This window comes from Peromyscus californicus, unplaced genomic scaffold (genome assembly GCF_007827085.1).
Source record: "Peromyscus californicus insignis strain IS unplaced genomic scaffold, ASM782708v3 Scaffold_14__1_contigs__length_90479793_seg_2, whole genome shotgun sequence".
In the NCBI taxonomy this organism is placed as follows: Eukaryota; Metazoa; Chordata; class Mammalia; order Rodentia; family Cricetidae; genus Peromyscus; species Peromyscus californicus.
Genome location: NW_026294436.1, coordinates 69,156,399 through 69,182,905, shown reverse-complemented (window position 1 = coordinate 69,182,905; position 26,507 = coordinate 69,156,399).

Sequence of the window (26,507 nt, the reverse complement as noted above, 5' to 3'; positions counted from 1 at the left end):
ATAATATCCACAGAGGTGTCTTAAAGGAGAGATGAGGAGGGGTCTTTTAGGATCGGGACTAATAAAATTGAAATCTCACACTATCTCAAGAGGAGCATTTTCATTAGTCACGGTCATTGTTAAACTGAAATGGTCTCATTAGGACTCTGGCTGGAAGTACTTAACTTTTTTTTTGGTGCAACACATCACTTTGGTTATGAATTTTGAAAATATTTCATTGCATCAGCGCGACTTATATGAGACCAGAGAGGACAAAGCAACCCCCCAGATGTCATCTGCATGAACTACATTGCTTATTCTCTGAGAAATGCTCTTGCCTCTTTTGTGTCTATAAATTCTTCAGCCTCCTAGGAAGGGATGGGAAGGCTCTAAGGAGAACTCATGTCATGTGTAAAATGACCCCTTGATAGACTCAAAACGTGGTTCAGTTATAAAACTGATGTCTAGGCCATTGTGATTAAAAAAAACATTTCTATAACTTGAATGTATTGGCTTAGTTTTACCCTCTGGTAATTTTGTATTCAGAGACTATTGTTTTTGACATCAAAATCATGAAATTACTTCATTTTAGAGGATCCACCCACCTTAGATTTCTTCTGTAGGTTCAACAATAATATGTGTTCCTTTCAGTTTCTAACATGTCAACTGAGTCAAAGTGGGCCGTGTGGTTATATGAGAAAATATAATTTAAAAATGTTTTAGAACATCTTAAGCTGGTAAGTCAGTTTAAAGATGCTGTTGTACCAAGGGTCCACATTGTATCTAAAGGACAGTCTGGTGTCTCTTTACATCAAGGTGTTTGTGAGTGAGATGTAGCAAATACATGAATCTTTTTTTTGAATTTACTTTAAGCATTTTATTATTTCTTTATCTGGAAATCATTTAAAATCATAACCAGTGTAATTGACAGTGTCTGGTATGACACTAACAGTCACACACACACACACACACACACACATACTACCCTGCAGCTCTCTTTGATGAGACTCAGACTATTGTGGGAGACATATAGGCTAGACTTACTTTAAGTAGTTTTCCATGATATTTCCATATTGAAAATGTCCTCTTACAAACTGTGTTTGGTTATTATGCTCTGGGCTATTTAGATCTATTCTCTTATGAACAATGAAAAAATACTGGGTAAAATTTTCATTTGAAAACTAATGTAAAATCTTAGAATTAATTAAATATTAATTAAATTTATGGATCATAGTATCTTTCTCTTTCCCCCTTCTTGTGTGTGTGTGTGTGTGTGTGTGTGTGTGTGTGTGTGTGTGTGTGTGTGTGTGTTTCTTTCACTGGGTATGGAAGCAGGGCCTTAAGCAATTTAAGCAAGTGTGCTACATCTCAGTGTAGTTATTTTTAAAATGTTTGCTCATGAGTCCAGTTTGGCTTGGGGTCATTTGTTCAGTGGCATAAAGGGACAGAAATCAAGGCCAAAGGCAGACTGAACATGGAAAATTTTATGGAATGGTATTACTAATTAAGCTGGGACCTATGTGCTTGGGGCTGAACCTAGACTAACTTCACCCTCTTCCCCCTGTGATTAGGGAGTGTAGAATGGAGTGTCTGTGTTGGACAGAGTAGGGGAACAGAGGAGAGAAATAATAATGATAGTGATAATGATGATGATAAATACATGAATAAATAAAATTAAATACAACTGTCATAGTATAAACTCACATTCTAGGACATGTCATGATCTGGGTGGACCTGAAAGCTCCAATCCAGATAGGCTTTGAGACAGGCCATGTCCACGGGCGACCCAGATGGCTGGCAGGAATGATCGACCACAAAGTCTCTGCTAGAGGCAGTTCTTAATTCTGGGTTGCACATTTTATTTTTAAGGGCAATGACCAACATGCATTCACAGACAGACACCCAAGGAAACAAGGCGACATCCAGACCTAACAGGAACAACAGACAGCAGCAGATAAACACAGATAGTCAGATTTTGTAATCATGAGGCCCACATGATAGGAAATATGGAATCATGAAAGTGACACAGTAGAGATTTAGGCTTCAGGATCTCAGGACAGAAACCCAGAAAGGCTTAGACATTACATCTCATAAATCCCCAAAGCTTCATCCTTGAGTCTCATCAGAAATGCAGTCTTCAGTATTTCTGTCTTTGTAACAAAACCCAAGGAACCAGGTCATAGGGTGTGTCTCCTTTGTTCTGTCTACAAGAGGTTTGCCTTAGCTAGACAAGGGTGGGTGAGGATGGCTTGACACCCTTTCTCGTAGTACAAACCCCAGACACAAATTTACTCAGTTCAGGTTGGTGACTTTTGGGGCCTAGAAAGGGGTTAGATGACTACTGTCGTGTTTCACCATCAAGGGTAGTGTTTTAGCACTGAAGGATGGAGACTCTCTTGTACAGTTGAGACAGTCACATAGCAGAGTGTCTGCAATTGTCCTTGGAACCAGATGGAAAGAGTGAGGCTCAGGTCTATGTTCTTGCCTCACTCACTGTGTGCTGTGTCATGGTTCTCAGACATGAACATCAAAGAAACCTTTTCTGCGTGTGTGTGTGTGTGTGTGTGTGTGTGTGTGTGTGTGTGTGTGTGTGTGATATGATTGTACACACACTCATGAATGTGTACTTAAATGTGTGTGTGTGTGTATGTGTGTGTGTGTGTGTTTACGTGCACACACACAGGTGGTGGTATGCATGCCTGCTGCCCTTCACATTTTTTAAACGAGACTCAGCACTTCGGGTTGTATATCAGGACTTCTCCTTTTCTGAGCTTTGGACCTACTGCTGACAAGTACTTGTGGCAAAGTTCCCAGAAGCATCTACACACAATGACAGATGGATACTTTGACAGTTGTGTTCATTTTCCTTAGGCTTGTGAGAGAGAAATTTGCTTCAGTTTATTGAAAAACTTTGTCACAGTGTATGCGAACCAAAGACCAGGGCTGTGAAAAGAAAAGCGGTATTTACATGGTCACCTGATGTTGAGGTCTCTGACCCCAGAAGGTTCTAGGACTGGAACGAAATGAACAACTTAAGAGCCTGCGCTCTTAAGACAAGGCTTAAAGAACAATACTGAGTGTATATACACACGTGTGTGTGTGTGTGTGTGTGTGTGTGTCTGTGTCTGTGTGTCTGTGTGTCTGTGTGGGTGTGGTATGGCATATGTGGAGATGATATGCCTCTCTCTCTGTGTCTATATGTCTATACTGTGGTAATGTACATGTGTTGTATTGACGTATATATAGATATGTATGGTAGTGTGCATTTTTACACATATGCATATTTGTCTTGTATGTATATATATTGTGGTGCATGTTGTATGTGCATATGTATGCATTTGTGTAACAGTTCATATATAGTGACCTTATGCTTGGCTATATGTGTCAGATATGGCATATGTACTTCCTTCCTTCATGTTTTCATTAAAAAGCAATGATTTTTTTTTTTCCTGGTGTGTCCAAATCCTCCATCAGTTTTTTACTTATAAGTGGATTTCATCAGTTGGATAAAGAAAGCAGGGGTTGTCATCTCCCCACTGTAACTCATCATAAAAACCAATTTGCATGTAAAATACAAAGAATTGAGAAAATGAGTAATTTTTATAGCAGCTAGATGTTTTTTGAAGTGAGGTTTTTGAAGGGGAATTTGAATGCGCTTCACCAAGGAGACAGTTGTGTGCAGTTAAATGTCTTCACAACCTTCCACAGCTGGTCTTCTGTAATTTCTGGCTCGTCATGGCACTCAGTTAGCACTTCTGAAGACAACTGAGCCATGTAATGACCAAGGTCATAGGGCAAAGTGATGAGTTTGTGAAATGGGCATAAGACCACCAACTTCCTGCAGACACCAGCGTTTAACACGTTAGTGTAGGCTGAGAAAGAATACAAAACTCAACGTAAACACAGTCATTACTGTGGTGGTGACATGGTTCTTCCTCTGTTGGAGACTAGTAATTGAAGGGCATTTTGACTTTCAGATCACACATGTAATTACATCTTTAAGAAGTGATAGTGCTGACTTGGCTACCATTTGCCTCTCTTTTAGAGGAGACTCTTGCAGATTTGAAGTACAAAGGCTGTTTCCAAGGCTCTGACAGCTTGCTTGCAGTTAAGGCCCAGATCTGCAAGCACAGGATTCTGGGAAAGCCTCTTCATGGCTGCCTTCCCCACCTCCCTCAATTCCAGTAACCCCTGTGCTGACTGGCTTCTCTGGTAATCCTGGAAGAAAATGGTTTTCATCTGCCTGGGGGGAGTACCTGTGACCCGCACACATCAGTCTTGCAGCTGTCCCTTTCTAAGGGGCAGGAGTGGTTATTCATCTCCTTCCTGGGCTGGTTGTTGAGCTGAGCTTAGCAGGCCCTGAGCAGGGGATCCAGAGCTTGGGGGGAAGTACAGCTCTGGGCACAGGAACACCACCCTTCCCTTGGAGTCACATTGGCCTCTAGTGGCTCACAGGCAGCTGACAGACGGCTCAATCATTTCCTCAGGGCCAGCAGGCTCCCAGCACCAGCTGGCTTTGACATTAAGGCTGTACCCTGACTGACAGGGGCCCTGTCCTTGGCTGTGCCCCGGAGGCACGGGAGAGTCCATTCAAATCCTCCTTTACTCTGTTGATTTACTGTCCCTGTTGGCCGGTTGTTGATCCATTTTCCCCCTCCGTTTGCTCACAGGGTACCCCAGAAACCATCCTTTAGTAATATATTTGGTTTATGATTTCCTCAGGAGCCAAGGAAGAAAAACACCGTTGTGGTGCACCTGTTGGATTTAATGTGCCGGGGGCTCTTCAGCCAGGAAGGCACAGGGAGAAAGAGTGTGAGGGCCCCAAAGCCATCTGGAGCTCCCATTATTCTGTCAGGATACCATCAGAAGCTGAATGAAGTCCTTTGGAAATAGATTTGCTATTTTATTTATAGCTATATTTGGACCCTGCTCTTTGTGAGTCTCAATCTGGCCAACTCACCATTACAGAGCGTGATTCCAAATGGCAGCTATGAGAGAGAGTAGCGGTGGAGGGGCAGCCAGTGTGGAGGGAGGATGGGCGAGTGCTGAGCCTTCACTGTGGAGGGTGAAGGCCATTTGTTCTTTACCAACTTCCTCACACACGAGTTATATCACCAAAGAGAAATAAGATAAAGAAAGAGCTCAATGTTTAGAGGACATCCGAGAGGTCTTGAAAGAAGAGAGAGTGATAAAGTGTCTCCTGGAATTCTCCCATCTTCTTTTCCCTCAGGTATCCAGGGAAGGTGACCTGGCTGCTTGAAATGAATCTGCTTTTGGAGTTTCTTTAGTCTGGACTGGACTGTTTAGAGAGGGGGCAATAATCAACCTTCAGACCCAAAATGAGTTTGACATCTGACGGTTTTTAGTCTAGATGAGGGTTTCAGGAGTTACAGGAGAGCATCTCCTTTCTCCTCTCCGCCCCCCGCCCCCCTTCAAGCACATACACCTACTTTCCTTGAATTTAAAGTGCTAAGTAAAAGGCAAAAGATGAGGCTCAGGGATCTCTGAGGATGAGGAGAGGGAAAGATTTTAAGAGTCAGAGGTGGTGGTGGATGACTCCAAACTAACAGTGTCTCCCAGACACAACAGGACTAGTGTACATATGAGCTCACAGACACGGGAGCAGCATGCACAGGACTTCCACAAGTTCAAATCAGATAGGGTCCAAAACTGAGAGGGAGAAGTGGACACAGGTTCCCAAGCCTAATCAAGAAGCTGTTTGCAATTGATATCTGCTGGGAAAATGAAAATCAGTTTTCTCCAATGGAGTGCCACTGACTATCTCAACCACTCAAGGGTAGGCCCCAAGTTCAGAAGTAGTTGGCCAGCACAAAATAAACTCCATGTTTTTTTTTTTATGGAATTTCTGTTTCATTTTGTTTTGTCTTATTTTGTTTTTGTTTGTTTTGACAGTTTTGTTTTGGTTTTTAAATCTTGAGAGAGAATGGGAACTTGAAGGTGTGTGGGTAGGATCTGGGAGGAATTGGGGGAGGGGAAACATGCTCCAAATGAGTGTATAAAAACTTTTAAAAGTAAAAACATTAAAAATAAAGCAATCGGTAAAAGGAGGCAAGACCATCTAAAGCGTAGAACAAAAGAGCAAATGTGTATCATGTCCAGGCACATGTGTGGTGTATGGGAAGTGGGGGAAAGTACACAGAGGGGGGTGTGGTCTGTGATTGCTGTTTTAGTGTTTTCATTAATGGTTCCTGAGGAATTGTCTTCGGGCCCATGGCATCAACAGCGTCTGCGAACACACCAGGGACTCTGTGCTGGTACACCACTCCAGATTCTGAGATGCGGAAACTCCAAGGAAGGAGCCAAGGGTATGTTGTGGGCAGCCTTCCAGGCCATCCTGATGCATACTCAGGTTCAAACCCATTGCTCAACACCAACGATAGTATAGTTATCCTTTATCTCATCCATGGAGGAAGAGATCAGTCAGGAAAGATCCAGCATCATATTGATGGGATGAGGGATTTCAGCACGAGGTCAACAACAGCATCAGGTATTCTCAAGAGCAATATAAATCAACCAAAGAACAATGGATGTAAAGTTAACCTCTGCAACCTTCCATCCTGACAAATGAATGCTGTTTGCTCCGCTGATGGCAAACAGTGACAGCCTTGTGTCACAGTTCTCCAGTTTGGGGAAATTCTAGAAAGCACACTTTTGAGATCAGTCATGATCTCATGAACTGTTGTCCCTGAACAGAACGAAGAAGTCCGTTGAGATTCCGACAATAAGACACCCTTTTAGCTGTTATTCCTGCCCTAACATGGGGGTCCAGACCTCTAGGTGGCCATGATGGAGTGTTTGAGCCTTTTACCCACCAGACTGTCATGCTCCATGAGAACCACACCCTAAGGCACCCCAGATCTTACAGCCCTTCAAAGTTGGCTGTAGCAGCATTTTAGTGCAAAGTGAAAGTGCCAGAACCCCTTGTTAGTTTCTGGAAGGTGTGCAGGAACAGACATTGTGAGCTCAACTAAGGTCTGTCCATGGAAGATCTTCTTCTAGGAGGGCATTTCTGGCCTTTGTGCCTGCCATAGTCTGGTTTTGTAATTTTTGGGTGTTTCTGGGTCTTTTTTCCTTATCCATAAAATCAGAAATTGAACATGAGTTTCTGTAAGCTTTCTCTGCAGCAGCCAATTGTTATCTGCCTCATTTCAGAATCCCTGAGTCACTCAGAGAAAAATGATCTTTCTTATGCAAAAGATAAGGCTATTTGCTTCCCTGAGTGTAAAAAAAAAAAAAAAAATCACCACTCCTGGGTCCTGGGTGCAATAGTGACAGGGTCTTTAATTTTTTTTTTTTTTAGTATTTTAAAAGTGTGTGTGCGTGTGCGTGTGCGTGTGTGTGTGTGTGTGTGTGTGTGTGTGTGTGTGCATGCATGTGTGTGTGTGTGTGTGTGCATGTAAGTGCATGTGAGCACCAGTATGGAGGCCAGAAGAGGGTGTCAGATCCCCTGGAGCTGGAGTTACAGGAGATTGTAGGATGCCTGATGTGGGTGCTGGGAACCGAACTGGTGTCTCCTGGAAGAGCAGTATGAGGTGTTAAGTGCTGAGCCAGCCCTCTAGCCCTCTGGATCTTAGAAATATTTATAAAAAAAATCAGTCCACAAATGATCCAGGTTACCAATGTCGTCATTAAAGAAAAATTTGGAAATCAAATTACAAAAGTATCAATTTATTATAAAAACAATGAGTTTTTTATATATAAATGATAATATAAATATATAATATATATAAATGATATAATAAATAATATTTATTATAAAAAGAAATGAGTTCTTGGTCATTATATAGGAAAATCCTACATGGAAGTTAATCATAAGGTAGGCTATAGGGAAACTATAATCCCAGAGGGAGGAATCAGTTGAATTATCTTGATGACCAGTGCAATCAACAGTAGTTATCTAGCAAAAAGAGATGCAGGGAGAAAGGAACGCTTGTTCACTGCTGGAGTGAGAGTAAACTAGTCGGTCGTTATAGAAGTCGGTATGGAGACTAATCAAGACATTAAAATACGACCAGATGACAGAGCTTTCCTACTCTGGGAAAAATACCCCAAAGTCTCTATCCTGTTATTTGCAAATTCACATGTATTGTTGCATTTCTCACAATAGCGAGGAAATGGAACCAGCTTACATGTCGATCAACACATAAATGGATAATGAAAACAGGACATATATGGATATATAATTTATATGTGTCTACACAGCAGAGTTATATTGAGCTATAAAGAAAAAGTAAAATTTACAGGAAAATGGATGGAAAGTACTATATTAAGAGAGCCAACTGTACCTCAGAAAGACAAATAGCTCAAGCTCTCTCTCATAAGTGGCCCCTAGCTTTTAATGTTTACGTATATGTATATATGTGGATGTGAGTGTGTATATAGGCTATGAGGCTAGGAAAGAGACCATGAAAGGAGAAAAGAGGTATTGAGGTGGGTGTGAGGGAGCTACAGAACTCATGTGGTATGTGAGCAGAAAGGCAGCTACTGGGGTGGAAGGGTATATGGGCAGGCGGAGAGGTGGGAAGGAGGAAAAAAGCCAACAAAATGATTTTTGTTTGAAAATGCCAGAATGAGATCAATGTCATTTTTTTTTTTTTTTTTTTTTTTTGGTTTTTCGAGACAGGGTTTCTCTGTGTAGCTTTGTGCCTTTCCTGGATCTTGCTTTGGAGACCAGGCTGGCCTCGAACTCACAGAGATCCGCCTGGCTCTGCCTCCTGAGTGCTGGGATTAAAGGCATGCCACCACCGCCCGGCGTCACACCACGTTGGCAACAGTGCTTGTCTTGCAGTGTGCTAACAAGTTCATGCTCGTGAAAGTTGCTTTGGTCCCAGTCTAGTCCCTGTAGAATACACCACAGAATGGCCAGGCTGAGGGAGAGGTTAGCTCAGCTCTGGGGCAGCACAGCCTGTCTTCCTTGCTTCATGGGGAAGGTGTCCTGCTGAGATATTCCCTTCACATGCCCCCACAATGACCTGCAGGTGTTAATCAAGACACCTGCAAAGTCTTGTCAACATGCAACAGTGACTTTAATAACCTGCAGCTAGAATGATCCCGGGTCTTAGGAGAATGCTGCCCCACCACATCTGGGATGGATCTCAACGCCAAGGCAGATCCAAAAGACTCACCCTCAGGAAACTGTTAGGTACTAAATGCACATTCTTAGCAGGCTCTGGTCCTTGCCAGAGCTTAGCGCTGACTCCTTACACCTTGGTGATCAAAATCCAGGCTTAGTTCTCTAATTCGCCCTCTGCACGTTTGCCTAACGGTGGTTCACAGTCACCTTGTACAACTCAGTGAGGAACACAAAGGGCCTGATGTGGGATACCAGCCAGGAAGTTGGAAGGAAAGGGGATTCTTCTAGAGTCAGAGCGAGAGAGGGAGGGAGGGATGAGGATCATTAGTGCTTTATGGGGGTATCAGGCAGAAGGCTGGAAAGAAAAGAAATGCTTATGGGCTCTGAGGGAGGGAGGATGTGTGCACACATAAACACACACAGACACACATGGTAGGGGAGAGGGAAAGGGAGAGGGAGGGAGAGAAAGAGAAAGAGAGAGAGATAGAGACACACACAGAATAATTTAGGCAAATGTAAAATGTTGCTGGGCAATTTTCACATCCTTTATTGGGCTCAGGAGGAAACCATTTAATGTTTTGTTTTGTTTTGTATTTGCCTGAGGTGAGCAGAGTCTACAGGGAGGTGGGTCACTATCAGTGTGTGCCAGTGTGTGCTTCCTGAGAAAGGTCACATTTATTACACATGTTAGGGCTTCCGTAGCAAAATGTCATAGAACGTGTGGTTTAAATAACAGAATGCACCATTCCATGGTGCTGATGCCATGGGTCTGAGATCAAGGCATCAGCAGACCAATTCCTTTTGAAGACAGTGAGGGAGAATTTGTTCCATGCCTTTTCCCTCAGCTCTGATGGCTTGCTAGTAGTCTCTGGCATTCCTTGGCACGTGGGTACAAGGCCTGATCTCTGTTTTCATGCTCATGTGACATTCTCTTTTTGTGAATATAGATATCTACTTGGTAGTATTATTTTGACAGGATCAGTACTTACGTGATTTTACTAATTTATTTCTCATGGATTGTAATAGACTCCTAAACCTAAGCCCCCAAAAGCCGTGAGCCCCAGACCTGAAATCCTGCTGGGGACTGTCTTTGCATTCTCATAACCAAACATGGGAAAAGAAAAGTCTCTCTCTCTCTCTCTCTCTCTCTCTCTCTCTCTCTCTCTCTCTCTCTCTCTCTTTTAAAAATATTTTGGGAACATATGGAATGAGTTGAGTGCTCCTAAGAGGTCTTAAGTTGACAGGAGGTGATCATGATGTTCTTGTGGCATAGCATAAAATTTCAATACATGTATCCAATGAGTACTGGTCAAATCAAAGCGGCTAACACATCTAACATCCCTAATATTTACCATTTACTTTTCATGCTAAGAGCATTCAGGAGTCTCCTATGTTGTTCATAAGTGCTTATTGATGACAGTTACCTCACTGTGATATGGAATACCAGCACACTTTTCTCTTGTCTGTTTTGGTACTTTTTAAACACCTCCTCTCTCCCCACACTTCTCTCTCTCTCCTCTCCCATTCTTTACTCACTCCTTCCATCAGGCCACCATCTCTAGTTTCTACACACGATGAAACCACGTGATACTTTTGTGTGCCTGGCCCATTTCACCGGATATAATGCCCTCCAGGCTTATGTGTTTTGTCATCAAAGACATGATCTCATTCTTTTCATGGCTGACTAATGTTTCATGTGTACCTGTATCTCATTTTCTTTATGCATTCATCTGCTGATGGACACATTGGTTAATTCATGTCTTAGCTCTCACAAATAGTGTGACCAGGCAGTACAGGTGTCTCTTTGACACACTGTTTCCATCTCTTCTAAATGTTATTTCCAGAAATAGGCTTTCTGGATCTTGTGACAGTAGTATTTTAATATTTTGAGTAAGGTCCGTGCTATTTTCCATAATGGCTACACTAATTGACATTCCCACCAAGAGTGTATCACTTTCTCTTTCTCCACACCCTTATCAGCATTTACTGTGATATGGCATCTCACTGTGATTTGCATTTGCCTTTCCCTGAGGAATAGTGACACTGAACATTTTCCACATACTTGGACATTTTCTTGTCTTTGTAGAAAAATGTCCATTGAGATAACTTTCTCCTTCTTAAAAATTAGATTTTTGCTTCTGGTGTTGACTGGTTTGAATTCCTTGCATATTTCAGACACTACTTCCCAGATGAGTTAGTAGATTGCAAATACATTCTCTCTTTCGGTGGGTTGTGTCTTTACCCTGTTGTTGCTTGGACTGTGCGAAAGGTTTTTTATTTTATTCATGTGCTTTAAAAATTGGACTAGTTGACTATTTGCTATTTCTTCAATTACAAATCTTAATGCATGTTTTTATGTGTTCACCAGGAGCTGGAGGTAAGGAGGGCAGAGAGGAAGAGGTGAGGAGGGGGAGAATGCTGATGTACATACCTTTCAGTTTTATCAATGCTGAGGCATTTGGGGTACACTTAGCTACAGCAGACAGCTTTAACATGCCATTTTGGTATGTGTGCTGAGGAGGTGGAGATTCATGGCGTGCATTTACAGAGAGATCTTGTTTGACACAGGGCTTCTAAATTCCTAAGCTATGGAGTGGGAGGAACTATTAGGTAATTTATACTTCAAATATAAGACATTAATATCCGTTTAACTGCAGGCTTAGTGAAATCACGATTTTTTTATAAAAAGGATTTATAATTGAATTAGCAGGAGGATTTAGAAAGTAACACACAGCAATCAAATTATGTGTCCAGAACGATCATTCCCAAAATGTGGTCTAACTCCTAAATACAGAGTGATATTGTTAATGATAATTTAGTCTCTTTAGCCTGAAGGGGAAGATTCACTAAACAGTGGACAGCCATGCATCACAGGCTCCCGTGGATGAGACGTAAGAACAAGGGGAGGGAGTGGATGAGAGAGGAGACCAGAGGACAGGGCAGAGGGAAGAACTTCACAGCTGTCAGCAGTGGAATAAAAGGCAAAGCCCAGAGCTAGAGTTTATAGATCTGAACTTAGCCAGCGATGTATGAGGGGCTAGAGTGAGGCTTAGGAGAGCCACGTGATGGTCTTAACTGAAGCCAGCTTCCTAATCCTCCCTTAAGCCCGGGTCTTAAATCAATCAAGCAATGGATGGACCAACAGAAAATAAATTAATTCATTCTTCACTATATTTTTATTGAGTACTGATTTAGCCCAAGGCTCATGGCCAGGCTTGGGAATGCCACTGTGGGGGAAGACACAGGCCTGCTCTGCCCTCCTCCATCGTCCAGCCTGGAGGGGACATTTCAAACAAACACACAAAACATTGTGAGCTGGAAGTGCTATTCGTTCTTTCAAGAAAGGCTTATATATGTCTATGAAAATGTCACAGAGATTCAAAACAGTCAAGGGATGTAGATGGCTGTGACTATTAGGTGACATGTAGCTTCAGAAGTTGTTCAGGTAGAAGATGGATAAGTTAAAGGAGAGGAAAGGAAGAGTGTTCTAGAATCGTGTCTGGGCTCTGTGGAGTGAGAAATTGGTGCAGGCGATCTGAAGGTCAACTTTTGGGTCTGAGCTCACCACAAGCCTTCCCCCAGTAGAGACTCCCATCTTTCTATCAACTTCTGTTACTTGGCCTGGGGCTTTTATTAGCAAGAGAGTGATTCCTCCAACTGCTTCTAGGCTTGAGGAATGAGGAGACCCAGGAGGAGTGACATTGTCCCTTGTGTAAGGAGTGCAGTGACCGAAACAACTATGCAAAGCCCTCATCTGAGAACAGGGGAGCTTGAGAGTCTGGCTGGATGTGAAGGTGGGGGCGTGGCAGAAGTGAACATGAACAGGGAAGAAGGGATGCTCTGGTGATGGAGGTTCACTTTGACCTTCAGGGCAAATATGAATGACTCTTCAATATCACTTCACAGTGTATTATCAACATTGCCCCGCAGTGAGGGCTTTCACTTGCTTTGATTTATATAGGTGTGCATTTGATAACTTGCCCCATTTATTTTATTTTTAATTCCTCACTGGCATTATCTATAGGATTTGATATATGTTCTAACCATTGTTTATAGTCTTGTATAGTGGTGTTCTCTCCCCCCACCTCTCTCTCTCTCTCTCTCTCTCTCTCTCTCTCTCTCTCTCTCTGTGTGTGTGTGTGTGTGTGTGTGCATTTTTTTTTTTTTTACAGAAAGGATCTAAGTTACCCAGGATGACCTTGAACTTGTGTGATTTATTTTGGTTCATGGTTTAAGGGGATCTGGTCCATCACACCAGGTAAGGCACAGCAGTGGGAACTTGCTCACACCTGGCAGAACTGGAAGTAGAGAGTGATGAGGGCAAAACTTTAGGCTGTGCTCTAACCTCTAGGCCCAGCCTCCAATAATCCACTTCTTCACTCTAGGTCTCACTTGCTAAGGCCACTTTCTAGGTAGGCTCCAGAACACCTTAGAACAGTGCCAGTATCTAAGGACCAAGTCTTCGAGCCCATTAACCTGAAGGGGAACATTTTATACATAGCAGCATCCATCAATTCTGCTCATCCATCCTGAGAGATGCACCTTTGATTGACTTTTTGGCCCACCAAATCTCAAATGAGTGTTCTTTGAATCAGTCAGCTATTAGGATTTGAGTTTAAGCAAATTTAATGCCTGGTTTAATGGTCTAGAAGGCCCAAATGCCATACATGGTGCAACGGAACCACGATGGACTGTAGATGCCATGTCATCAGCTGCCTCAAGCCCCTCCCACCGCGCTTTCTCCATCATGATGGACTGTAACCTTGATCTGTGAGCCACAGCACTCTTCCTCACACTGATTTTCTCAGGTGTTTGTCACAGCAGTGAAGGAATTAGTACAGAAACTGTGTCCCAGTCAGGTGTGTTCTGGAGGACTCTGCCCAGGTGAATGACACCCGGAAGGGAAGGAGAGTCACAACACAGAGAAAAGGCACTGAGAGAGGACTGGGAGGGGCTGGGAGGGTCCAGCTAGGAGAAGGCTCTGTCTCAGGCACTCCAGCCACCTAGGCCAAGTGGTCTGTTATACACAGCTATTGCTTCTGTGATGGGTGCTGCACCTAAGTCAGCTGGGCAGGCAGCTGAGATGGGCGAAGGGGAAAATGAAAAATGGAACACCCAGGAAGACTTAAATCCACTCTTCTCATGCTGCCTTCAAGGTTCTTTTAAAAACAATTGTCATTACCATTGTGTGTGTGTGTGTGTGTGTGTGTGTGTGTGTGTGTGTGTGAGATGTGGGGCCACACATGTGATGTAGTGTGAACCACAGCATAGTGATGCAAGTCAGAGGCCAGCTTTGTGAAGCTGGTTGTCTCTCTCTACCTTTACATGGGTCTGGAGAGTAAACTCAACTCACAAGGCTTATGTGAGAGTGTTTCACCTGCTGAGCCTTAAGCTCTGAGCTTCACACAGCTCCACTACCTCTGTTAATTTGATAAATGTTAAAGAAATTTTATTTTCTGATTGTACCTATTAATATGATATTAACTTCGTTATACAATTGACAGCCATTAAAGTTTAATTTTTTTGAATTGTTCAGTTGGATTCCTTGCCTGTTTTCCACTGAGAGATAAGTAATCTCATAGTTCTTTTTGTTCCTTTTTAAAAAAAATTTTATGAACTTTGCTATTAAAAAATCTTACAATAAATAAAAACATCACACACACAAACTATAACCAAGCCTAAAGTTTATACATCTCAGGAACTTCAGTACAGTTAGGACAAGCATTTGGAAAGGTGATACAGAGCTTTGTGTTTGCTTTTCATTACTGGCGATCAAACTCGAAGCCCTGTGCCCAATAAGTGAGCTAATTCTAGCCCCTGACCATTTTTTTTTTGTATTTTTGATACACACTATACCATTTTTTTGTATTTTTGATACACACTATACATTGTTTTAGGTATTGAAAATATCCCTCCTCAGCATTCTCTGTCAAATGTGTTTATGATGTGCTTTATAAAGTGGCAATTCTTAATTTTCATGATTACGACTTTATTTTTAATTTTAAAGATTTCTGCTATAGGTCGGTCACATTTTCTTCAAGACTTTTATTTGATAGAATTCATTCGGAAGGATTATGGGGCAAATCTCCAGAAGAGATTGTAAGAAAATGATTGGGTGGTATGAGAAGAAAAATTGAATGATGCTGATTCCATTTGTGGAATCTTCTGAGTAGAAACAGTTATGTTTCTTCCTTTTCGATCTGTGTGTCTTTTGTGTGTTCCTAACCTGATGGCAGTTATTCTTGTCTTGGTCCCAGTCTTGCGGGGAGAGCACTCAGTCTTTCCTCAGCAGTTTTAGTTATCTGTAAGACTTGGAAGTTCTCCTTTCTAAGACAAGGGAAGCGCTCTTATCTTCTTATCTGGAATGGTTGCTAAATGTTGTCAAACCTTTCACCTGATTATCGACTAATAGCCATGTCTCCCTGGCGTATCAAAATAACAAATAATAATAATAATCACATTTACTGGTTCTTGGATATTGAGCCAGCCCTGCATCATACTAGTCTTGTTTTCAATGAATTTTCCTTTTAGCACTTTAGTCTCATGATATCTCTGTATTTAAAAATGTCTATTTGGATTTTTTTTTTGCTTGCCAAGCTGGGTCCCACAGCCTACCAAGCACAGAGCTTGGGTGCTTGTGTGGTGAGGGTGAGTTGGGGAGAGGAAGGGGAAGGGAGGAGGTGGTTGGGTATGGAGACTGGAGAGGAGAGAGGTAAGGGATATGGGTTACAGATTAGCAGGTTTTTGTTTTATTTTATTTTATTTTTTTTAATGCCCTGTGACTGAGAGCACCTTTCTCTTCCTGGCATCCTTCTGTGGCAACATCAGACTAAGCAGTTGATTTGATGGTGAAGTTTCAGGGCTGGCTTCTTGAGTGACCCATAAAAGTTCTAGTTTGTGATTAATATAAAATGAATATTTTAAACTCATGGCCAAGGGACATGTAAGCTGGGAACATTTCCTGGCACAAGGAAGGTGACCAGCACAACATATTAAACAGGATTGATACGTCCATGAAGGGGATGTGTACATCTGTGACACAGTGAGAGAAGATGTGACATCCCAAATGACAGATGAGTCACCTTGAAAGCAAACGTGTGTGTGTGTGTGTGTGTGTGTGTATATATATATATATATATATATATATATATATATATATATATATATATAGAGAGAGAGAGAGAGAGAGAGAGAGAGAGAGAAAGAGAGAGAGAGAGAGAGTGAGAAAGGAGAGAGAGCAACTAACAGAGAGGGGAGACAAGAGAGAGAGTGGGAGAGATGAGAAAGAGAGAGAGAGAGAGAGAGAGAGAGAGGCTTTGAATAACAATGGTCTTTTTTGAACATATAACCTACATAAATATATGAGGACATGTATATATATAAAGTAATACATGTTTATTCATATATATACATAAATATAAACCCTGTATACACATAATCATAATTATATATAGGTATATTATTTCTTTAAGAAGGAAATAATACATAAATTCTTTTCAGCTTATGTGGGACATCAACACAAATAGGCATGTCTTAGGTCATAGATCAGTCTCCTAACTGTGCCCAAACATCATATTTCACCAAATTTAGAAACAAACACAAAAAGAGACAACTCTGTTTTCCTCAAAGCACCAACATCATCCTTGTAACTTTAAAAAATCATAAGCAAAAAGGAAATTAAAAATGAAAATTTCAAAATGTTTAGAGCCCAAAGAAAACAAATGGAGTTTCTAATAACTGTGGGAACAAAGCCAAAATAATTCTTTGGGGGGAAATTTTATACTGTGAAAGACATTTATAAGGGAAAAATAGCAAATGAACTTATATTTTAGAATGGAGGAAAAACAAACAATAAAAATAGCTGAAAAGGATTATGAAGAAAACTGAGTAAAGCTGGGATCAGGAGAGGGGATCCTCCCCAGGGAAGAGCATACCAATCAGTTGTCCAGTGCCAAACGATCATACCAGTAACATTATGTGGACTCAACAGGCTATATTTAGGATATATATATATATATATATCTATATATATATATAGATATATATATATAAAACATATATGTATGCAATAATAATTAATGAGAAAAAAGAGACCATAAATTTTAAAGAGAGTAGGGGTGGGTATGGGGAGGGCTTGGAGGGAAGGAAGAAATGTTGTAATTAAATTACAATCTCAAAAATAAATAAAACAGAAAACCACAAAGGTAGGTGAGATGTTAAAGTCAAGTCAAAATAGAATCAGCCACTAACCACAGCCTTTGCTGTGACCCCGCAGCTCAGTGTCTCCCTCGGCATGACCCCGCCACCTTCCCTCGCTCTGTGGACACCAGTCCCTGATGACAGCCTTTGCTGTGACCCTGCAGCTCAGTGTCTCCCTCGGCATGACCCCGCCACCTTCCCTCGCTCTGTGGACCCCAGTCCCTGATGACTGTCTTTGTGAAAATCCCTGCCTCACACGCTGCTTCTTGGGAATCTGACCTCAAGCCCGCCCTGCAGATTTCATGGTCTGCTTTGGCTCCTCTCAAATAAGCCATGTATCAGGATGAGAAGACAGATTACAGCCGTAATTCCAGGGCCTAAGAAAGCAGCAAGGGAGAGGCGGAATGAATATGGCTAGCAGGATTTTGGTGTAGTTGAATAGGAATCAAACAAGTTCCTACACAGGGTAAGTCCAATTGACAGTGAATTAAATATCTCAAAGTCATAGAAAGGACTTTGCATGTCCCCGATTCATCGATATGATAAATTGTATGAGCTGATGATAAGGCCAATTAGTCTGCTCTGATCATAGACATGTATTGAAATATCACACTATACCCTATAAATATGTATAATCCCTATGTCATTTAATTATATACAATATATAAAATAATCACATGCATATATATGTGTATATTCTTTTTAAAAAAGATGAGACCTCAACTAGGCAAAATAAAACGGGTAGTTTTCCTTTAATGGGTCAAAAGCACAGAGAAGGTATGATGGATAAAAGTCCCTTTCACTACTGCATCAGGGTGTCTTGCAGGCAGGTCGCTGTTGTAAGTCGTAGGGTTTGTAGCTGGGTGATATTAGTGGTGACCCTTTGTCTCCAGGAGTGTGCAGAGTGCTGTCCAGCATCATGGACACTAGTCATTAGGGGCGAAGCTTCTAATTGGACACCAGTCAGACTTTTTCGTATTTGATGACATAAGTGTTATCCTCAGCAGTGGGTCCTTACCATCTGGTGGTGGAAAACAAGCCATAGCCTTGACCTGTAATGTTTGAGAGAATCCGTGGGACCCCTGTGGACAATGACTCCAGTTGTAACCCATCCCTGGAAGTGGAGGTTTTACTTGGTGGCGTATGTTATCTAGCTGGGGCATAGTCTCATCCCTTTTATGGCAAATCCATTTAAATTCCTTTCATATACATATGTATTTTAGGAAACTTCTATAGTAGGAGGTTTCCACGTAGTTTTCAAAAGGCCTTCATTAAAAAAGTGTAAAAACTTAAAAATGAGCAAAATATTAAAAATAAAGTATAAAAACTAACAAAATACATCTAATCTTTATGAGGAAATCATAAAAAGTGTCTGTTGAAAGACATTAGAGATGGTCTGGAGGGCAATATTAGAGATATCTCAGACTTTGTCATGATTGGAATTGACAGTGTGTCAAATAATTCTAGAACATTTCTCATGGCACAGCATAAAGAAAAACATCGATGCAACCTAAAATATTTTATTGTAACTTTTAACATATTAATTTACTTTTTCCTCTTCGTTTTGCCTAAGAGCTGAACTCTTATGTTGAAGTTTCTTTTTGACTTCCTTGTGTCAACTGTAGTCAGATTCACGAAGGTGTCTTATTGTCCAGTTTTATTTTATTTGAAGTGAAACCAGTAGTTTGAAGACTTGGCAGAGCAATCCAAAAGAGAACTCGGAGAATTTCATAATTGGTTTGTGCCAATAGTTGACAAACTTCTCCCCGACACTGAGTTTTAGCAAGCTCCTTCCTTGTGTCTTTTGAGAGCATTCCATGCATCTTTGGTTGAAGCAATAACCGTCTTGTTGCATGTCCTTAGTTTGTGTAACATTCAATTAAATTACATCCTTTTATTAGCCAGTGCAGATGTGTCTTGAAACTACTTGTGTGTGTGTGTGTGTGTGTTCAATTTGATCGATGAGAAGCGGAATATGTGGGTGTTTTATTAATTTACTGGAGAGTGTCCCTGTGACTGTGTTCCAAGTAGTTTTCTCTGGGGATGTTTAGCCCAACATTGTAAAGATGTCATTTTTTTAAAAAATTACCTAGTAAATTAATGCAATCAATAGAATTGTCCCAGATTCTCATAAGTGGGTCCTCAAATGTTGGGCACCCTCCTCCGTCACTCTCCATTTTCGTTCTGGAGGCAGAAGTTCGCTGACTAGCCTCACCTGCTGGCCAGAGAGTGAGGTCTAGGGACCAGCCTGTCTCAGCTCCCCCGGTGCTGGGTTCCAGGCTCCTGTCCCCTACTTTTTGAGGATCTAAAGTTAGGTTTTTGTGCCTCTGCAACAGGCTCTTTACCCACAGATTCGCCTCTCTGTGCCTAGGCTGGACTTTGGGGGCCTTGGTATGGTCAGCTCAGCATGCTGGCGAGGTGGCCTGTTTCAGCTCTCATACTTCTCTGCTCATTTCTTGCTTTTAGGGTGGAGCAGTTCTCTGCCCTCCATCCTTTCTGATTGGTTCGTAATGTCTGTGTGTGACTCTTATATAACACTACCTTCCCTATCAATCTTCCTGCAGATCAACACTCTTCCTGTGCGTGTCTCAGTGTGAAAGTTTCGAAGTGGCTTACAATGATCTGCATGCACACACAATTCCCCTCTCCTTAAGAACAGGATTTTGGCCTTAACTCAGCATTTTCCAAAATAAATGTGGATCCAAATTACCTAGAAATCTTATTAAAATGCAGGTTGTGGGGGCTTCATAAAGTTCAGTCCATAAAGCTCTTGCTGTGTAGTTGGAGGCCTGGAGTTCAGTCCCCAGAACTGTCTTAAAAATCCGTGTGTGGTGGTTGCACACTTGTAATCCCAGTGCTGAGAAGGTGGGCACAGGAGGCTCCCCAAGGCTCACTGGCCATCCAGCCTACCGTACTAAGTGAGTTCTAGGTCGCTGAGAAAACTTATCTCAAATATAAATATACACACACATATATATATATATATGAAAAGTTCCCTGAAAAGTTGGCCTTCAGCTCTGCATGCATGTGCACACTCATGTATGTGTGCACACATCTGTACACATGTACACCCACATACATATGAACACACACACACACACACACACACACACACACACACACACACACACACACAAATTCTGATTCAGTGGGGCTCAAGTGGGGGCCGAGAGTCTGCATATCTAGCAAGCTCCCAGGCTTGTGATGCCTCTCACTTAAGTCCCGAGGCTTCTCTGTACACTTGAGATCCAAAATGGCATGGCTGATTCTGCTCAGGCAGAAGCGTACCACTAACCACTATTTTCCAGCACTTCTCAACTCTGGCTTCCCATTAGAACCACGGGGAAGTTTTAAAGCATTCTACAGCCCAGATCCCACGCTGGGGGTTTCTAATTTAATTAGCTTGGAAGAGAGCCTGAGCGTTAGAAGGTTTTCGAGCTTGAATGTGTCCCTTGGACTGTGAGCTGGAGTCTTTGAAGACTTGGGGTTCCCCTTACAGCTCCCAGGTCTATCTCCTGAGCTGGCAGACTGCAACCCTTTACTAGAAGTTGGTTAAAGAAATGAACGTCTTGCTCTGGGCTTAGGTTCAGTGCTCCTGAGAAGCTTCCATCTCTTCAGGGTGGGCATTTTTTTTTTTTTAAGAAGGGAAGGTGGTGCTGGAAATGACACATTTATGAGGTGACAAAGTCAAGGGTGAGTGTGTTAGGGGGCCCTGAATTAGGGAGTAAGCCAACCCTGGTGACATCTTATGGCTCAGAGTGGGTGGCAGAAAGGCCCAACTAAGGATGTCAGCTCTTTTAAAGTTACTGCGAGAAAAAACGTTGGCCAATATATTTTAAGGAGTTCCCTTTAATAGCTCTTCCGGCAAGGGCAAACTTAAATTAAGCAGTTTATTGTTCGGTGTGATTATTATTTTAAAACATCCAATGAATATGTAAGTAGGGTACTGAGCTGATTTCAGGCCAGGCATCTGAGCAAAAAGATTGTTGTAACCATCTCCTGACTTCTGAGTTTTGTCTCACACAATGCGCTCTCAAGTGCTGGAAACTCAGCCCAACCTCTGAGAAGGAATTAATCCTTAATGAACAAAGCAGCAGCCCAGGAAGCCTCATGGTGCCCACAGAGAATACTGAGCAGCTGAAGACTCAGGTTGTGATGAGGGCCTTGAGTCAAATGGCTTCAGAAAGACCCACTGAGGCAGATCTGACTGTGTCCAGGGACTGGAGGCAGAAGCATGGTAGACCCTATGTAAACAGCTCGAAACAGCCTAGTGCTGACTTTTGAGCAGTTCTATGAGCTAGTTTTCAAACACAGCCATCTTTAAAAATTAAATCATAAAACTTTACAGTCAAATTATTTGAGAGCAAACTAGTGAACGCTTGACCCCCATTATTTCTTAACTCGTTCACCAGGTTTTGCTGTTCTATAAATGCTGGGGAGTCATTATGCCTATAACCACGGCGTGGTGAAAATACTTGTAGTTGTCACGACTGGTGTCTTTCTCTTTTACACTGCTTTCCATGACGTCATAGTGAGAGCTTGGCAAGCTAGACCATAAGAACTGACATGTGGCTCAGGGTGTATAGCTCTGTTGGAAGAGCTCTCTCCTTGAGCATTACCCACTGTACTAAATAAAACTAGACATAACATTGCATGCCTATAAACCCAGTACTTGGGAGGCAGAGGCAGGAGGATTTGAAGTTCAAGGTCATCCTTGGCTACACAGCGACTCTTAGGGGACAACCTGGACTACATGTCTAAAAAAAAAGAATTAATGTTATACAAATTATTCATTGGTTTATTGATTTTATAGTTTTAAAAGGGAAGAAGGACCTGAAGAGATGGCTCAGTGGTTAAAAGCACCTGCTGTCTCAGAGGACCAGAGTTCAGTTCCCACCACCTACATAAGGCAACTCACAACCTACTTCAGCTCCAGAGAATCTGACAACCCTTTAAGCCTCTAATGACCCTTGAGTGTGCTTGTGAACACACACAAATAAATAACAATTTTTTTAAATCATGGGAAAATGTCAGTAATTCTTATTAAGTGAGCACTGACGAATTCATATTAAATGTGTGTGAGGGCTAGGGTATAGTAAAGTGGTCCTTTCCTGCAGATGAACAGCTCTGAGTTCCAAGCAGGACAAAGGGGGAGGGGGTGGTTAGCTGCTGCATAACGTTTGGGGAAAAAAATCTTTCAAGATTTGAGAGCTCTCTGAGGATGCAGGATTAGTTTATTAGTACTGTTTCGCATGGTGGGTGGGCTACGAAAGACAGTCTTGTTTAAAGCCTCTGGCCAGACAAATTCTAAAATTCACAATTTGGGGGTCTTGGAGTGGTCCCATGGAATAGGCATGGCGTGTTACAATCCATAGTGGAGTCCGATGCAGCAACCTATGACCAAAATATGAAATCAAGAAGTTTTCTCACTAGACTGTAAGAGGAAAAACTGGATGTGTGGTGTCAGTTCAAGTCAGGTTTTATTACCAAATGAATGGAGCTCAAGTATTCTCAACTGGATGAGGGAGGCAGGAAGAAAGAAATGTGTGGTGTGGAAAGCAGGCCAGGAGCTGCCCCTCTGCAAACTGGTTGTTCCATAACTAATACTGGAGCCATGGTGGGCAGCCTGTGTTGGGTCATGTGATATGTGTTTACATAGGCCTCAAGTCCAGTCCCTCCCGCAACGGCCCATCTTTTCACTGGGAGACTTTGTTTGTTTTTGTTTTTAAAGAGTGTGTGTGTGTGTGTGTGTGTGTGTGTGTGTGTGTGTGTGTGTGTGTGTACGGAATTCAGAAATGAGCATCAGATTCCGTGGACCTGGAGTTATAAGTATCTGTGAGCTACCTGATATGGGTGATGGGATCCGAACTCTAGTCTTCTGACAGAGCAGCCAGCTCTCTTACCCACTGGGTCATCCCTCCAGCCCTCACTGAGAGGTTTCTGGAGAGAACACATGGGTAAGCTTTCCCCCTTGATAGCATTCAGTAGTACATTGTCACCTGCCCTTCCAGTGAGTCCAGGAAGCAGGAGATCTTAGGAGAGTCTGAAGGACCCATGCTCTGGCCTCGCTAGGAGAAAGAGTACAGCGGCTCACCGCAAGAACTCACTGTTCATATTCTGATCCCGCCCTTTGGTGCCACCCTATGCCCTGATCTAAAAGCCTATTCTTAAGGGAAAACTCTGCCCATTTCTCTCTCTCCTTCTTTCTCTTCGGCTTTCCTCCCATGAGGTGTGCACTTCTTGAACCCCTCGCCTCCTCTATCTTCTTCTTTCCCTCTTTCTCTCCCTGTTCTCTTCCCTCCATCAAATAAAACACCATCTGCATGGCATCCCTGTCTCTCACCTGCTGTGGGGCACCTTGGCTCCACGCGCCACACCTGCCAGCACATGTAATATCAGAACACTCACAGCTCTGCTGAAAAACTAGCCATGCAGGCTGTCCCCTGGGGCTCTGCAAAATACCAATTGTGAGTCCTAGGAATGACCAAATATACTTAGAGGCTTGCTCAGATGACAAACCAAGACTCAGCTAGGAATCTCTGGAAATGGGAGGATTTCAAAATCAACCATGGTGGCCCGTGCCTGTAATCTTGGCTCTTGGGGATCTGAGATGGGAGAGTACCATGATTTCAAAGCGAAGCCTGGGCTACATATGAGTTCTAGACCAGCTTGGGATATAGAATAAGATCTTATCTTAAAAAAAAAACTCTTAAACCCCTTAAACATCTAACAAAACCCAAGGGCCTTGTCCAAGAAGCTGGGGAGATAGCTTTGGTGGGCCCATCTATCCTCTACCTGTCATTGCTTCATCTCCATCCCAGGCCAGGTGTTTGGGGAGAATTGATGAGAGGGTCTGTTGAAGGCCTCACAGTGTTTGACAACAATGAAATGTTCTCAGGTGTGTCAACATGAGAATTCCTACTGCAAGGGCACGTGTGTAGAAGGAAGCCACATGCTCAGTGACAAACCTTCACTGCCTCCTGTTTTATCTCTTTAAATTCCACCCCATAAAATACTTATTTCATCAGCAAAGAGTAGGCTTTCCAGAGACATTTTTAAAAAACACATGCACACATGCTCTTGGGTGCCAAGGACCTCAGAAGGTGCCTCAGTTTGAGAAGTATGGGCTTTATGTGTTCTCCCAAGCTGAGCTTCAGGGTGGACCTCGGGTACCGTATTGACAACTGCCTGCTTCACCTACATCTCTGAACTAGATCAAGTAGATACAGATCATGGCTGCTGTAGAAAAGGGTTTGAAGAAACCCCCTCAGCAAGTGTGTTCTAAACCTCCTGGTTTTGTTTGGAAACTGAAACCCCTAACTCTTGAAGGACTTTCTTAAAGTCGTAGAGCATCTTCACCTGACTCCTCATGCAGAATGCACAGGAGCGCACACAGCATCATGCCTCCATTAGCTCCCGGTCTTTTCCTCACATGGCCTGCTGAGCAGTTCAGTGAAGTTGTGCAATCTATACAAAAGCAAACTGAGGTAAATACATCTCCGACACCTTCGAACTGATGGGAATATTGATGCACAGTATCCTTTAAATACTGTGCATTCGGTTTAAAACATTCTCACTAGTCACTTGACTTGGGGATCAGACCAAGTAACCTGCCTGCACACGTGTCTGGTGTAGGTCTTCTTAGAGGCTCCAGAGCAGAAATTCTAATTTTAGGAAACTAGTGCTGGGTCTGGGGGTGTAGCTCAGCGGTAGAGCTTGCCTAGCATGAGGGAAGCTCTGGGTTCAATCCCCAGGACCACATAAACTGGGCATGCTAGTGCATGCTTGTGATTCTGTCACTTGGAAGGTGGAGAAAAGAGAGCCAGAAGTTCCAGGTTCTCCTCTGCTCCATAGTGAGGTGAGGTCAGGCTCAGAAGTATGAGAGCATTGTTAGGAAGGAGGAAAGGAAGACGGGGGGGGGGGGGGGGGGGGGGGGGGGAGGGAAGGGGGGGGGAGGGAGGGAGGGAAGGGGGAGGGAGGGAGAAATGGAGTAAGCTAGAGAGATGGCTTGGTGGTTGAGCGCCCACTGCTCTTGCAGAAGACCTGGGTCAGTTCCTATGGAGAAAGCAGAGTCTGTAACTCCAGTTTCAGGGGATCAGATGCCTCTTCCAACCCTTGTGGGCACTGCAAGCATGTGGTGCACACAAATACACACTCAGGCACACACACACACACACACACACACACACACACAAATAAATGTTTTTTAAGGAAAAAGTAAGGAAAGAAAGAAAAAAATGGACAAAGGAGGAAAGGAGAAAAGGAAAGCCAGAACTCACGGGAACAGAATGGTTAATAGTTAGTACAGGAGACAGCACTTTACAGTATTTTAAAATCTCCATTTCAAAGCTGTCTTCCCACCTGCTTTGACTAGTTAAGGACAGCACCCAAGATGTAGGGTAGATTATGGGGAGACTGTTATTTTTCTTTCACTTTAGGCCTATATGATGAAGGAATAATTCGTAGCATCTGAAGGAGGGAGACTGGTAAATCTCGGATGCTAATTTTCAATACTAGGTGGCTTGGGATGAGCGGCTAGGAGAGAACTGGGCCCTATTTAGGTTTTTCATGAGATCTTTTAAAGCTAGGTTTTAAAAGAAACCTAGGAAATAAAGCAGTTGCCCCCCCGCCCCTTTTTTTTAAGATTTAAGATGTTTAAAGGGAATGTCAGAACCGGAGGAAAACACGGTTGCTTTTTGACTCTTGGTAATGTTTTAGGCAGGCGCTGGAGGGGAAGTCTGTGCAACTTTGCCGTTGTCCTCACTGACAAAGGAGGCCTGTGTAGGAATGGGGAGAACATTAACCTCCATCCGCCCTCAGCCCCAGCCTGTGATCATGTCCTACCAGTTCTGCCTGGGAGCACCAACAAATACAATTAACTCTCAGAGAGTTTGTCAGACATCTGGACCTTTGGCACCCACTACCAAAACATCTGGCCGTTTGTTTGAGTTCTCCCCTTGCTTTCCAAGTTTTGATAGAGTGTCACAGTCGTCACAGGGACTGAGCGCTTCCTATGGAGCAAAGCCAGGCTAATGGTGCCCCCTGCGTTTGCCTGCTTCACCCTCGTCAGATCCGACGAGTTCTCTCCAGTGAGCAGTCCCTTCACCCGGGAAAGCTTGGGCTCGGCATAGAACCCCACCTGCCTGAGGACGAACCCTGGGCAGATCCCACTATCACATGCCATTCAAACAACCACAGAGGGTCAGGGTGATAAACAGCATCAATTCGGTGTGGA